This window comes from Ammospiza caudacuta, chromosome 9 (assembly GCF_027887145.1).
Source record: "Ammospiza caudacuta isolate bAmmCau1 chromosome 9, bAmmCau1.pri, whole genome shotgun sequence".
Classification (NCBI taxonomy): Eukaryota; Metazoa; Chordata; class Aves; order Passeriformes; family Passerellidae; genus Ammospiza; species Ammospiza caudacuta.
The window spans coordinates 35,409,333-35,425,204 of record NC_080601.1 but is presented as its reverse complement, the minus strand read 5'-3'; the positions used below and the strand labels follow the sequence as shown (position 1 = coordinate 35,425,204).

The following is a 15,872-nucleotide window of genomic DNA, read 5'->3' as shown; positions in this document are numbered from 1 at the left end:
ATCTGAGGGGGACCAATCTTTTTTGTGGATGGCCATTGGAAAGAACACAAAGCCTTCAACTCCACTGAAAAGAATTCCTACAGAAAAGTTGCACTCCAAAAGAAACTCCCAAACTTGGTTGTGGAACTTTTCTGGTTGTATCTTGTTGGAATTTGGATACTTTGGTCAGAATTACATCCAATTCAATTAAGACCATACATGTCAGCAACACTTGTGCTGTCACTTTTTTGGCCCGGCGCTGGGATGAAAAGAGGGAGACTTTGGATAAGGGAGAGGACTTTTGGAGCAGTTCAAAACCGAGCTGTGCTCCTTGGCTACAGTGAATATAAGAAGTCATTGGCCCAGAAAGTTAATCAGAGGTCACCTTTTCAGCTGCCCAGAGCAGAAAGCACCAGCAGCCTTCGCTCAGCTGGCGACCAGTTGAAAAGGAAAAAATAGATTGTCATTTTTTCGGGCAGCAGCCCTTGCCAGCCTCAGCTGCAGCCAGCGGTGAGATCCCTTGTTGCCTGAGGAAGTGTCCAGCAGAGCTGCAGGGAACACAGAGTACGGAGGAAGGGCTGGCTCTGTGTCCCTGGGGTTTGGGAATGCTCTCCCTCCACGGAGCTGCCAACGGCAGCGGCGGAGCATCAATCCAACCACAGCTTCTCCTGGCAGAGAGAGAGAAGAGACAAGGAGCGAGAATAAAGCTTGATTGTGGAATTGGAACTAGAGGGATGCGGCAGGAGGGAGAGGAGTGCCTGATTTGGCAGGGCAGAGGCGCAGGGGGTGAGTGGAATCAGAGTGGAGCATCCCACTGCACGCCCTGGCCAGGACAACAGGAAAGGCTCAGCTAACATGGAGCCTTGGGGACTAAAGCAAATATTACAGCTTGGGATGGAAGCATTGATTTTATTGTATGACACAAATTCAGTTTCTTGTACTCACTGGGGACCTGGTTTTCTCCAGGGAATATTTTCAGCCTTTTTAATTCACATTACTCCCATTATCTACACATTATGGAGTGACAGTGAGTGCACTCTGGCTTGCAAGGGAAGATTCCTGTCTTGAACACCTCCAATCCTCCCCTTCCTTCACCAAACCCAGCTTTGACCCCCCTTGTTTGACCAAGGACTTTTCTCTGGTGATGGTGGAGGACTCACAGTAGGTTTCAACCAGAGCAATGATGGGTTATTTTTATTTCCTTGAAGGAATGAACAGAAATGGGGAATTTTATCACCTCCCACCCTCAAAAGATGTGCAGGGAGTGCAGAGGGAGCTCACAACACCCCGGTGGCTGCTGAGAGCTTTCCCAAGTTCACTGGGCAATACTTTGTGTTATTTGCAGGCAGTAATTGACAGCAGCAGTTTAATTAAACAAAACCAGCAAGACAGTTTCTTGCTAAAAGGGCAGGCTACAATAATTTTCCAGAAATGGATCCTTCCAGCTTTCACTGAGGATAAACACTCAGAGCCCTTGCAAATCCTGATAAGTGACTTCAAGCTTGCCTTGTTATCTTGCTTTTTTTTTTTTCTTTAATACTCTGAAGTTGTTGGGAGGAATAAAAACAGCCAGAAATCTTTATTATTCTTCCTAAGGGATTCATTGCATTTTACTTTGCATTGCTTCATCTTATTACCAATTTTCACTGTACATGCTTTTAATAAATACTTATTGCTATAAAGATAATAACGTTGTTATCACATTAATGGCTTTGCAGTGGTGTAAATGAAAATTAATATTAATAACATTAACAGTAACCTTGATACAGTAGAGCACCAGTAAGTGGGAAATATTTGAGTGTTTTACAGTACAAGAAACCTTTCTTTTCTGGTTTTTCTATGCCAGCGCTGGAAGGGAAAGTAGGAGAGACAGAAATTTAGATATTTGTGGAAAAGGCTCGGTGATTATTTCCCATTATAGATCACTGCAGTCTGGTTTATTAAAAATATCTTCTCATCCCCAATTCTTCCCTGAGGTATTTCTGCTGCCTACCAGCTCTGCAATGAATGAATGCAGGCACCATATGGGCACTTGTCTTCCAGCCTGTGTGTGGATCTTCTGGGGCTCTGCTCAGATTCAGCAGATGGGTCAGACTGACATTTCTTTTCTGAACCAAAAGACAAAAAAAAAAAAAAAAGGCAATGGGGCTACACTGCCATTCTAGGCAGTTCTGCATCTTCTCAACCAAAAAGCTGAATGAATCAACCACGGGGAATTTTAAATTGCATCCCTTTGCATGAAAGAAAAAGTCACCTGTGAGTAAATCATCAAATATGGTGATTATTGCATGCTTGTACATTTCCCAAACATCCCCCTTTGTTCATATCTAGGCTGAATTTGAGATTGGAAGCACATGCAGCTGAGCACCAAAGCTTTTTTGAAGAATTTTTTTTCACCTGTGTTGGCCTAAAAACTCAAACAGGAGCTGCTGATAGCAGTGGTTGTGTGTTCTGCAGCAGAGAAAAGAATCAATTCTGAGCAAAGAGCTCTCTGTTAGTACAACACAGAGGAAATTCCACTGTGCTGGGAGCGAACTCAGAGGGAATAAGTATTGCAAGATTTCCAGTACTAAGCAGAGATTGCAAACTGTAAAACCAAGGGTTTACGTGAGATTAAGACTTGCGATTTTCAAGTCTGAAAAATCTGATAATGTCAAGGTTATTGTCTTCACTGGGCTGAGCCCTGTCACACTGCTCTTTTGCTTTCATAGTTTGGGGACATTTTTACACACTAAGACATAAATTGAACAGAATAAACAGCAATGTAAAAACCTGCAGATGGTAACTGCATAGCAAGCAAGCATTGGCTCCAATGGTGAATTTAACTTTAGGGCTCCCTGCTTTAGCTGATGGCAGATTTCAGGCCTGGCTTTGCATTGATGTAACTTTCTTAAGTGCAATCTTTTTGTGAGGGGGGGCCAAATTCACTAAGATTTTGCTTTAGCTGAAGTTGCCTCGAACATCAAATGTATGTTTGGGTTTTTAACTCATCTCATCTCAGGTGTTTGCGTTTGGGTTTTCAGTTTGGGGAAGGCAGCTGGATTTTACAGCAGGATGGAGAATGTCAGCCAACACCTGGTGACAGAAGACACAGGACATGAAATGAAGAATTCCTTCAATATGATCATGTAGAACAACATATTGCTCTGCTTCTAACTGGAGATGGAAATAAGAAAATGTGGCTGTAGCACTGTAGGAACCTTCATTTACTCTACCAATGACTCCTGCAGAGCCTGAGGAAGTGTGCAAGAGCCTGACCTTGCTGTCAACATATCCTACATATCCTTCTTTGCCACAACATTATGACAGTGTTCCTATCACTAGCTATAAATGAAAAGTAGATGCATTTTACAGGAATATGTAGATCCCAGCAGGCACATTCACCTCTCTAGGCTGGCACCACTAATCTGTCTCTCTCCATCACTCTGATTTACAGCAGTCCTCAAAATGCAGACTAAGGCCTCTCAGTAGTGTTTATCTCACTGTCACTTTGTCACTTTGTCTTGCTCCTGTGCCTTCGAGCAGGCAGGAGCTGGCAGCCACTGTCTCCAGCATAAAAGTGGATTGAATAGATTAAAAGTGGCCAAAGGGTGTTGTGGAAAGCAGAGGTGTGAAGGAAGGTGGCCAGCTCTCCAAAGTGAATGATTAAAGATGGCAAAGCAGCCTTGGCGGGTTAATGCAGCATCCACTGCCCACAAATAACACCATAATTTCACCATCCAGAAATACTCCAGGGAGAGAAACATTTCTCATCATTGCCAGGAAAGAGGAATCATTAAGGAACAGAATGATGATGAAATGCAGAAAGTCTTGCTTCTTGAGCACAACGCATTAGTTTCTGGGACACGAGGCTCATTTGTAATAGGAATCTAATTCATATAATCAACACCAAGGCTAAACGCTGAAGAGAAGATTTTCTGAAATAAAGATTGATTTCTGTGCCAGCCTTTCCATGCTAAACACAGTCCCAAATTGCATTTCTGTGTCCAGGAGCGGGGTGTTTAGAAGCCTAAATATCCATTTGTGCATACCAGCGGGCAGCTTGCCTGTGCAACATGAAGAAAAGCAAGAGAGGGATGGGTTTTCCAAATCTCAACTCCCTGGTGGTGCTTCTTGGCTCTGGCTGAGGGCAGAACTGGCTTGGTGTGCCTGTCTGTCCCCAGTGCTCCTGGGCAGGATCCACAAGGCATTGAAGAGCTCCATGGCACCGCTCCGAGTCCTTTGGACCGGGATCAGCCTCTCGCTCCCTCTCATCTGCTGCTACAGCAATGCTTGACATTAATATTTCCCTCTTCAGCACAAGTTCTCAAAGCCCTTTTCAAGCCTTATTAAGGTCCACATCACACTCAGGGATGATGCAGAGGTCCTAATGACAAGGAAAAACGAGGACAAGAGAAGCGGCTTGCTCAATGTCAACGTTTGCAACCCAGAGACCGCAAAGGGAGGATTTGAGTCTCAGTAGTTTGCTCTGAGCCCTAATGAATATTAATAACTGGCCATATTGATAATTCATAGTGCTTCCACTGGGTTTAACACACACAAAGTGCTGTTGAAATGCTCATTTTGTCAGTGATCCCTGGGGCTCTGCATGGTGTTCATCCCACAGCCCACTCCACTTTGCAGATGTGGAAATCCACTGTGTTATTCAGAAATTGCTCCACCAGTGGGAAGCTGAGTGTGGAAGTGGTTGCAGGATGAGCCATGAACGAGGATGTTCACAGTGTCTGGCTCCTGGCATGTCACCCAAAGCCTGATGGAGGGGAGATGAGAACTTGGTCTCCCTGGCTGCCACAAGAGGAGCAAGCTCCATTAGAAGCCTATCCAAAGCATCTGAATTAGAAGCTGTTTCTCTCTGCTGAGCCTCTGGAGAGATGAACATTAAAGGTCTCAAGCTAGACATGTGAATATTCTCCCTTAAGTGCTTATTATTATTCCCATTTTGCAGGTGGGTGAACTGGAAAGGACAGGACTGTGCTAAATTAAGCGAGCTGCTTAGGCTCCCTCTCTGCTCCCTCATAAAACTCCTGCAAATGTCTATGAGAGAAAAGAATGTAAAGCTGCATAAATCTCCAGGGGAATATGTTTAGGTTGTAAAAATACAGAGACGGCATGGAAATACCTCCAAGTGCTCTGGGAATATATGGTGAGTCATGAGCAGTGTATATTAAATGGTCAAGGCTTCTCCAACAGAAGCAATTCCTCATGCGAGACCACAGGAGTCACAGGAGTTGGCTTTGCCCCAAACTGCCTGATTCAGCGAGATAGCAGCAGTGTGCAGGAACCCTGCTCTTGTGCTTCAGCTTTCAGGCACTGGGATAAAGGAGAAACTGAGAGATTTTTGATGGATTCGAGCACGGCAGCGTTTTAACTGTGTGAGTAGGAAGTTACCAGAAAAAATAAAATGCAGTAAGAATAGATAATCACAGAAGCACAGAATGTTTTGAGTTGGAAGGGATCTTAAAGCTCATCTCATCCAACCCCCAACACCTTCCACTAGACCAAATTGCTCAATATAATTATTGCATGAAGTGCATCCCTCCCATGCTATTTCTTCTGTCTCTCAGTTTTCTGCCATCTCTGGCATTCTTCCTGAAGCCAGAACTCAGTTTGCAATTCTGGTAGTCATTAAAAATTATCATCTAAGAAAGTGTTTATCAGCTTTATCATTGCAGGTGCACTAGAAGAATGATTGCAAATTAAAATGGCTTTGTAACAAGGCCTGAGCTAGCAAAAAAGGGAAAAAAAAAAAGAGGCAGAAAAAAGGTATATTAATTTTTCTGAAATTAGAAGGTAGAATAACACTTGCAGGAAACATTTATCATTATGTCAGCAAGGAGGTTACTTGATAGATCTTTTTAATAATGGTTTTCATAACTTTGAAGGTAAAGACAGTTGGTCTATCTTGGTACCTTTCATAGAACATCTAACAAGTTAAATTACTTTATTTGTGTATGTAAAATGAAGGCTAATACAGCAAAAGCAGGCTTGGAAATTAATCTCTTTGCAGTTGTACATGGGCAGGGCCCATCCTCTGCTCCTGAAGGAAAAATCAGGATGGCACAGACCACGTCTATACAAGTAGACCCCACAAACTCAACATTAACAAAGTAGCCTTGGTACTTGAAATATTTATAAATTATGGCTAAAAGAAACATTTTTTTCCCCCTCAGCACTATGAGATGTTTGTCCAGAATGTAAATAATTTTTAAGGAAAGATTCATATGTGCACTCACACGACTTGTATGTAAATGTGCTTCATGCCACAAGCTGTTTTATTAATTCTTGAGGCACTGTTGAAGGCTGGGGTTTGCAAGGAACTTCATGAATGAAGAGCAACAGATGGGAAAGGGGAAAAGACTGGGGTGTTTAGGGAAAAGAGCCTATATAATGCAGTTAATTTGTTTTTTTCTGGGTAGGGTAAAAATCACTTAAGGAAACAAGGCACACATATAATCCAAGCACTCATTAGAACACATCCCTGATCAAATTTTAAATGTTTCATTTTGAATTCAGAGGCTGGAGGAGGAGTAATAAATGACATGAAAGTGAAAACTCAGGGCGTTGGAGTGTGAATGTAAAAGCCCAGTGACCCTAAATTCCCTACCAGAGGCTCAGGGACCAAATGTGAGAACACAAAATACGCCTGGAGAGCCACAGCTTGTGAATGGGACAGAAAAGGAAAAATGTTCTGTAAGAGGAACTAAACAGCTCCAGGAGTGACAGCCTTCCCTCCTTTTCCAGCAGAGCAATGTGAAACCAGGGGGTTGCTCAGATGGGAGAAGAGAACCAGGAGCAGAGATCCTCTTGACTCCAGCACGTGCCTTGAATCAAAGCCAGACGTGATAGTGGGGACACAGAAGCCACCTGATCATTTTAGCAGATCTGAGAAGGCTTAGAGCATCTTTCTTCACTTAATCTGCAGCTCAGCTATGTCAAGCTCTTCATTAATCAAAGCTCAAAGGCAGTGAGGATTTCTAAAGACTTTTTAAAAAAAATATTTTATTGAAGAAAACCATTTAAACAGAGCTTGAAGCAACCTAATGTCACGCTCTGGGCTGCTGCCTGCCTCAGTTCTGCCCGTGCTGTGATGAGCCCTTGGGTGCTGTCACCTCTCTGGGAGGAGCAGTGTGGAGCTGTCACACATGAGCTGGTTTAGGTCCCAATCTGGATTGTATTTTGGGGGGGTGTTTTGTGGAGAAAAGAAGAAACTTTACAACTTTATAAAAGTTGTAAAGCTTGGTATGTTTATTTACGACGCGCGCTGGACGCAAGTTTTTTAATAAGGCATGCATGCTTCTGAAGACTTCGGGGTTTTTTTTATTTTTTTTCTAAATGCATATGCATACAGTTTTACAATAAGTTCATATATATTCATTCTGTGTGACATTTAGCACTAGTTCTTTTTTATTAAAGGAATTTTTAAGTCGGGGGTAAATTGACTTTGTGGTCTTTTCTGTTTTTCTTTTTCTGTCTCTTTACTGTCTCAGCATGCAAGTTTTTCTTTCAGCTTTAGTTTCACAGACTTTTCACTTCTCTTAGACATTTCACTTAATTTAGAATGAATCTTTACTCTGTCTCAGGGGAAGGAATGATAAATCTGACTCCATGTTCTCAGAAGGCTAATTTATTATTTTATGATGCTATATTATATTAAAGTATGCTATACTAAACTATGCTAAAGAATACAGAAAGGACACTTACAGAAGGCTAAAAAGATAATAAAAACTCGTGACTCTTTCCAGAGCCCTGACACAGCTTGGCACTAACTGGCCAAAGAGTCAAAACAATTCACATGAAGCCAGTGCAACAATCACCTGTGGGTGAACAATCTCCAAACACATTCCAGATGAGCAAAACACAGGAGAAACAAATCAGATAATATTGTATTCCTTTTTCTTTAAGGCTTCTTAGCTTCCCAGGAGAAAAATCCTCGGCGAAGGGATTTTTCAGAGAATGTGAATGCCAAAATCTGAACCCATCTCCAGCTGTCTTCTGGATCATAACTCCTCCTTCAGATCCCATCAGAAGCTCACAGGGCTGTGCATGCAGCCGGTTTCAAAGCTTTTCCTGCCCTGGGAATCACAAGCACGTGCTTCCAGAAGCAGCAGGTATTCCCAGGCTCCAAGGCTCCACAAAAGAATTATAGTAACTCTGAGCACTGAGCCATTTAAATTCTATTTTAATTGATTCCCAGCTACCTCACAACTCCAGCATATTGTTAAATCAGTGGTGGATGAAAGTAGCAGGAGGTAGCATCTTCTGCATTGCTGCAGGGAGAGCATATCTAAAACAAGGCAGTAAATCCTGGGTGCCTCATTGCCAGAGAGATGCAGACAAATTGGAAGAAATTCATAAGAAGAGTAATAAAAATGATTAAAGGTCGGAAGACACTGAGTTATGAGTGAAGATTAAAGGAACTTAATATGCATCACTTGGCTAAATGATGACTAAGAGGGGAATGATACCCTTCAACAAGTACTTGGAGGGCATAAAGATCACCAATAAAAGGGAGCTCTTGAGGGTGCTGAAGGACACAAAGCTCAGGATGAAAGGATGGCATCAGGCAAAAGGTAACTGAAACCTAAAAATCATTAAAATCTAACAGACCATTCATGGGAAACCAGATTCTGCCACATTTACCTAATCAAGTTTCAGTTTTAATTTTTGCCTGTTCCAGGGACAAAGGCATTGTCTTCAATTAAAGGCTGAGCATGAATTCCCAGAGGCATTCCAAGGATGTGCATGCCAAGAGGAATAATTCCCAGCCCAAGTTGGGAAAACAGCAAAAAAAAAAAAAAAAAAAGGCATTCAGAGTATCTGAAGGTTGATTTACCCTTTACTCAGAGCTGAAGGATGTACAAGATATGAAATTAGTGATGTGAATGTGCCTGTTGCCAGGATACCAGGGGCAAAATGAGAGTAATAATGCATTTCTATAAAATACACACATTCCATTAATTCCAGTGAGAATTACACCAATATTTTAATGGCAGAGCAGACGACTAAGAATAGCAAATCTCCCTGCAATTTGCCCACAGCACCAACTCCCAGCCTTGGAGGTGGGAGAAGAGCTGAAACCATCTCTGGGGGTGCTGGAGGGCTGGGGCTGCACATCCTAAACCCAGCCTGCATCCATCGGGATGGAATTGGGCTGGAATTGGGCTGGAATTGGGCTGGAATTAGGCTGAGCTGTGGCTCTGCTCAGCGCTGAGCTGTTAAATACAGCATCCATAGCACCTGGTGGTTTTCCAGGCTCACTGCACGGAAACTCCCAGCTGGATTTACAGGATTTTTGTAGTTTTTTTTCCCCAAGAAGTTGTTTGCTTCCAGCTCCACCACACCTCTGCTTTTCCTGAGAAAGGGGAGCCCTGAGGTGTCTCTCAGGGAATGCTGAAGGTCCCTTTGCTCCCGGCACCTCGTGGCACAAAGGGGACTGAGATGTCTTGGGGAAGTTTTGGTCTTTTCCTGTCACTGCCCGCGTCTGTTTCTGATGGAATTAGGATTTGATGTAGGGATATCCCTTTGTGCTGGCACCCTGCAGCAGCATCCCTTGAGAAGGGCTTTGGGAAGCACTGCCTGGGGATGGAGGTCATGGGAAAAGGGCTCCCCAAAAGCAGCTGGAGTGGGAAGCAGAATCCTCCTCAGCCCTGGCGGGCAATGAACTCCTTCCTCTGCTTTATGAGTTTGGGAGAAAGGAAGCACAAAGCAGAAACATCTGCATTTCTGAGCCCTCTCTGTGAGAATAACCCAGAGATGCTGGGAGAGGCACGTGGAGGGAAAGCAGCCCTTTTCCTGGGATTAGCATCCCATTACAGCGGCGCTCTGAGGACACAATCTGATTTATTTATCCCACAGTTTAATCTGGCTATAAATGCACAGCTCTGCTACTGGCAAACACAGCCACTGGACCTGTCCACCAGATTTCTGCCCCGAGCCACAGCCAGCAGCAAGGAGAAAGGACTCACATGGTTAAGAAAATCACCTTTTAAATTCACAGGTTTGCACCACTAATTGCAGGCCTGCTTTTCAACACTGCTAAAGGACTCGCCCATCTTTTTCACCACATAAACCTGCTCAGAGCTAAGAAATATGTACAAACTTGTTTTAAAAGTGGGATGATTCTTCATATGTTGCAGAGTAAGCATGGCAACCAGCAGAAATCAGATTTACAGAGGTGGAGGTCAGGACCTTTCTTTATATGAAAACCAATCTAGTCAGAGATAGCTCTACTATAATTTCTATATTGAAACTTCTTCCTTTCCTCCCTCTTTGAACTCTGAATCATGAGAATTAAAGGTCAGTGTTAGCTTTTAGATTTTCAGGCTGTTTATTCTGATTTTCCTTCCTCTGGCAATCATTACAAGAGCGTGTAGTGACAGGACAAGGGGTAATGGATCCAAACTGACAAAGGGCAGGGTGAGATGGGATATTAGAAATAAAATTCTTCCCTGTGTGGGGGGTGAGGCCCTGGCACAGGGTGCCCAGAGAAGCTGCGGCTGCCTCATCCCTGGAAGACTTTAAGGATGGGTTGGGGAAGGTTTGGAAAAACCTGGGGCAGTGGAAAGTGTCCCTGCCCATGGCTTAAAGTCCCTCTAACCCAAACCATTCTATGATTCTGTGATTTTTCCTGGTAACACTGTTCCCGGAGAGGGATTTATTATGCATTAAAGTTTGTGTTTTCCTCCCCTTCTCTCCAGTGTCTGTGAGATGGGCAGACCCAGCCTTCATGGAGTGCCTTTATGGAAGTTTGAGGCACCACGTGTGGAAAACACCACCAAGATTTCTACTCCAGCTGCTGCCTGGTGAGGAATAATGCAAACAGAGACTTCCCCAGGGAATGAAGATCTTGTTTTCATGACAGCTTCTTTGATTTTTTTTGTTATTTAAAAATACAGAAAAAGGAAGAGAGTGTAATTACACAGAAATCTGGCTAAGGATAATTGCTATTCAGAGCATCCCACGAGGCCAAAAAAGGCCTTGGAGGGCAGCATATTTAACTCAGAACAGAAATGCTGAATATGCGTGAGTATTTTATAAATCACAGGTGTCACCTTATCAGGGTCTTTATTCTGAGTGGTTTTTTCCCCTAAAAACCAGGTGAGATGCAGATGTGACCTGAACAGAGATGCATACATGGTGCTGTAGGAAATGTGTGCATGTGTGGTTTTTAAAAGATTTTAAAAGTTCTTATATGGTCTTACAGGTGCACAATCACCTGCTGTGTAATTTATAAACTTCTGCTTTGCATTTTACTATTAAGGTGCATATGGTTTCACTGCAAAACAGATTCCCACAGAGCTGAGTTTTAGATGCTTCTGAAAGTTAAAACCAAAGATGGGCTTGATCACAAAAGGAAGTACTAAAATAGAGAATTCACTGTTCTTTCATATTCAGCTCGTGCTTCATCACTTCAAGCTCTTAGAAATAATATTGCTGAACATTAAACACGTGGATTTAAGCTTAACAGTGTCAGGAGGGAAATATGAAGAGTTTTCCTTTGGATAACATTGGCTTTGTAAGTGTTGCATTAAACCTTTGAGGGAAATGGTGTGTGCTGCATCTCAGAAAGGATGTGTGTGCGTCACAGGTTTAATCACCAGACTATACATTTAACCATAAATTTATCATCACAGAACCACAGAACAGTCTGGGGTGGGAGGGACCTTAAAGACCCAAAGTTGTTGCAACCCTTCTACTAGGGGAAGGGACATCTTCCACTATCCCAGGTTGCTCCAAGCCAAACTTGGCCCTGGGCACTGCCAGGGATCCAGGGGCAGCCACAGCTGCCCTGGGCACTCTCAGGGCCTGCCCACCCTGAACAATTCCTTCTTAAAATTTAATCTCAGCTTGCTCTCTGACAGTTTAACAGTTTTTAGGTAAATTCACTTAACACATATATGAATAAACTTTTTTTTTTTTTTTTTTTTTTTTTTTTTTTTTTTTTTTTTTGGTAGGATCTCTTGTTTGAGAACAAACTTTGCATTTAACTGAGTAGAAGTTTTTGGCTCTTTAGCCACGTTGGTGGTGCTGCTGCCGTTCTGAGCCCGGAGCAGGGCAGATGATGCTCTCTACAGCCTGCCGGGTGTGCAGCAGGACCGGTCTGTAGGTCTGTCCCCAGCCTCAGCAGCACCCGAGCCGTGCCCTGAGTCTCCTCGGGCTGACCTTTACCTGCACACGGGACAGCCCGAATTCCCTTCGGAGGCTCAGGAGGGGCCCATCTCCTCCTGGGTTCTCTCCATCCATGGTGGGGGATGCCCGGAGGATGCCCTGCATCCCATCCCGGGGGGTTCCGCGGCGCATCTCCCGCTCTGCTCGCAGCCCATCCCCGCTCCCCCATCCCGGGGGGTTCCGAGGTGCATCCCCCGCTCTGCTCGCAGCCCCATCCCCGCTCCCCCATACCGGGGACACCTCCTGCACCCCCGGGAGCCGCGGGGCAGAGCCGAGCGCTGCACTCCGCCTCCCGGGCTGCGCAGCGAGGCCGGGGAGCGGCGGGGCTGCTCCCTCCTCCCCCTTCCTCCTCCTCCTCCTCCTCCTCTCCTCCTCCTCGTCCTCCGCCCCCCTCCCCCAGGGCAGAGCCGGCGGAGGCGGCGGGCGCGGGGCAGAGCCGAGCCGAGCCGAGCTGAGGCGGCGGAGGTAGGAGCGCGGGGATGGGATGGAATGGGATGAATGGGATGGAATGGAATGAATGGGATGAGATGGGATGGTGGGAAGGCAGGGGGGTCCCCAGGCCGCGGCTCCCCAAGTTTGCAAGCAGCGGGACTTTGCGGGAAGTTGGGCAGCGCCGGGCACGGCTCGGCTCGGCTCGGCTCGGCTCGGCTCGGCTCGGGGGACGCGGGGCTGTCCCCGCTCCCCGCGGGCTGCGGCACCCGGGGCGCTGCCAGGGCAGCCCGGAGCCGCGGCTGGAGCGGGGGAAGGCGGCAGGAGCGGGGCCGTGCTCCCGGGACCCGCGGGGACAGCGGACAGACCGGGCACAGGGCGATGCTGTCACTGCCCGCAGCCGTGCGGGGCTCGGGGACAGCGGACACTTGTCCGGGGGCTCTCTGAAAGAGCCTTTCCATCCCGGAGCGCATCCCACCCAGGAACCAGCGGGGCGTGCACGCTGCCCATCGCTGCGAGTGTTTTTGGGTGAAAAGGGGGGTTTCTGAAATGCAAGCTGCTGGCTGTTAAAAATAGCTTCATAGCTGCTGAGAATGCAGGCAAGGTTCAGTGACGGGTTATTATGGTCAGAGTCTGTTAAGCAACAATTCACCAGCTGAACTTTGGCGTTCTCATATAAGGGCTTCTCTTTTTCTTCTTCTTCTTTTTTTTTAAATTTTCCTCTGCTGCTTCATTGTAATACTACAGCCGTACTCTGCAGGGATCTCAGTGTCTTAGGCACAGACAGATTTGTAGGTTAATAGTATATGTGAGAGTATTGCTTGGATGGTGCATCCAAACACCTACCAAACTCTCAGATTGGGAATTTTAAACAATTTTTAAATTTGTTTCTAACATCATTCTATGGCCCAAAGTCCCCTTCTCACTGACTTCCTTGCATATGACATCAGAATGGTTTCACTTCTTGAATTGTTAGCCAGACCAAAACCCCATCATCATCATCATCTCCTGTAGAACAACCATGTTCCTTTGTGTTTTGAGACTTAAAAGAAAGAGCGGAGTGGCCAGCTGGGCACATCACAGATTAAAACTCCAAGTTTGCTGGAACTGTTAGTGAAAAATAAATATTTTTAAGGTTTAACTGCAAATGGTATGTGCTCGTTTGGATAAACAAACACCTGATTGAGCAGCACTGCACTTGATACTGACTGGGGACTGCTTGATCTTTGGCAGAGAGGGAAATTTCCACCAATAAAACATCCCCAAGTGGACGTGAACCATACATATATATATTTATATCTGTGCTATTTATAGACATAGATATGTGTTTTATATACAGTCACTCACAAACAGTGAATCTCACTTAAAACCAGCAAACACTAACAGAGCAGCTGCCTTGAAGCCTCTTTTTGTCAGTGATTAAAATGTTGTCACGCGTCTCGTGCCCTGAGAGCTTCTCTGCTGCTGTTGGTGCCATTTCACTCTTGGGCATTGAGTCAAAGGATTCATCTGGCTCTTCACGTGCCAAAAGAAAGAAAATCAATTTGAATGCAGAAAGACTACTTGTATGAAGATTTAGTAGTGAAACCACCTTCTTTCTTTCCTTTTTTTTTTTTTTTTAATAGCACTTAGATCCCGTGTCTGTGAGTTGCAGCCACTGTGCAGTTCTGAAATCAATAGGAAAATAGTTTTATGGTTCAGATTTTGTCATAGGAGGACTAATCTCAAATTCGGAGTGTTTTATTTGGTGGTTTGTAACAGGAACATGATCAAACAGTGGAGATTTACATTGCAAAACACTTAATTCCACTAATGCAATGGAAGGCATTAATGGATTTTTATCTTCATTGCTAAACTAGAAGCAGGTATCTGGAAATCATATAAATGAGAAGGGTGAAGCAAACTCTCATATTTGAATTATTTCATGTGTTTGGAGGGGAAGGATGAAGGTGTGTAATCCACCAGCAGCATGAACAAGGATTTTATGTAGGCATAATCACAGAGATGCAAATAAGGTACTGCTTATGTTCTATTTTAACATTATTTCAAGCAGCCTGTGGCAGGAGCTCTGTGAGAAGGGGGAGTTTCAGTGCTCAAAGCTTTTGTTGGCAGCCCAGGTGATCTCAGTTTTGAGGATGGGCTGGTACTAAAGCACCTCTCAAAGCACTGGTTTGTGTTGAAGATCAAGTGGGGTGGCAGCAAACTCTGCCAAGGATTCCTTGTGGAATTCCTCTGCTGACTAGGAAGGGAATCCTTCCTTTTATAAACTACTTTTCCTGCACTGATTTCTTCCTTATATGTGCACAGAGCAAAATCTCAGTGTTGTAGCTCAGGGCTGTGTCACCACCGGGTGCTGATGGAATTTGTCCCGAGGTGAGCTGGCAGCAGAGGGCTGATCTCACCTAAATTACACATGGATTTAGGAACTTGGAACACCCAGCTGTGCCTCTCTTCCAGCACAGATCATCACTTAGGTGAAGAAAAGCCATGACATAAACAGATACTGATATCCCCCTCTCCCTCCTAATTACCCCTACAGTTAATGTATATCCCACAGTCAGAAATTCCAAAGGGATGTGCTCTTAAATCACTCAGTGCTGCCCTGGGTACTTACCTGATGGGGAACACTGCTTCAGACATCCCAGAGGGTTTGCAGAAGATGCACCCTGATTTGATCTGGGCTTGTTAATTGCTGGGTTTAGATTCCCATTTTCCCCTTTAACCCACCTGGTTTCCTCCATACCCACAGGGAGGGGTAATTCTAAATTCCCAATGTACTCCTTGGCTGGAGTTTTGTTGCTCAGCTAGAAGAATCCAAAGTGCTGTGGAAAGCCATGGTAGATTTCCAATAGGAGAGCAGTTTTTTTCACCGCTTTCCCCCACAAATTAGCATTTCTTATTTATTTATGTTTTTAGTGAAGTGCCCTGTTTTTCTTGTTGACCAAGTGAGGTGTCAGATCTGGAGTCTGTGCAGGGGAAGGGATCTGTAACCTGCAAGTTCTTGTTTTGAAGCCCCCTGAACTGCACCCATCTCTCCCCTTACACTGCAATTTCACTAAAATTTCAGATGATTTAGAGCTTTGCTGACCTGTTCTCTTTAAAGTTTGTGTGGCTGCCTGTGTATCTGACAGAAAACATGTTGTGTTTGTCCCCACAGCCTGCTGGGTTGTGTTTCCCAGGCTCAAAGACATGATTACAATTCTGTCCTGGTGCCTGGGCTGGGTTTTTACAGGAGAGGGAGCCAGGGAAGCTCCCGAGGAGGTGGAGAGCCTTGCAATGGGAGCTCTGTAATCCTT

General features: G+C 44.8%; 1 protein-coding gene across 1 annotated transcript in view; it reads left to right on the top strand.

Moving 5' to 3' along the window:
- Positions 1 to 12,546: 12,546 nt before the first annotated feature.
- CHST15 (carbohydrate sulfotransferase 15) overlaps positions 12,547 to 15,872 on the top strand; it is a 46,552-nt gene continuing 43,226 nt past the window's right edge. Inside the window, exon 1 of the mRNA XM_058810383.1 lies at positions 12,547 to 12,612. The gene's annotated coding sequence lies outside the window, so the exon portion shown is untranslated. The remainder of the gene's footprint in view (positions 12,613 to 15,872) is intronic.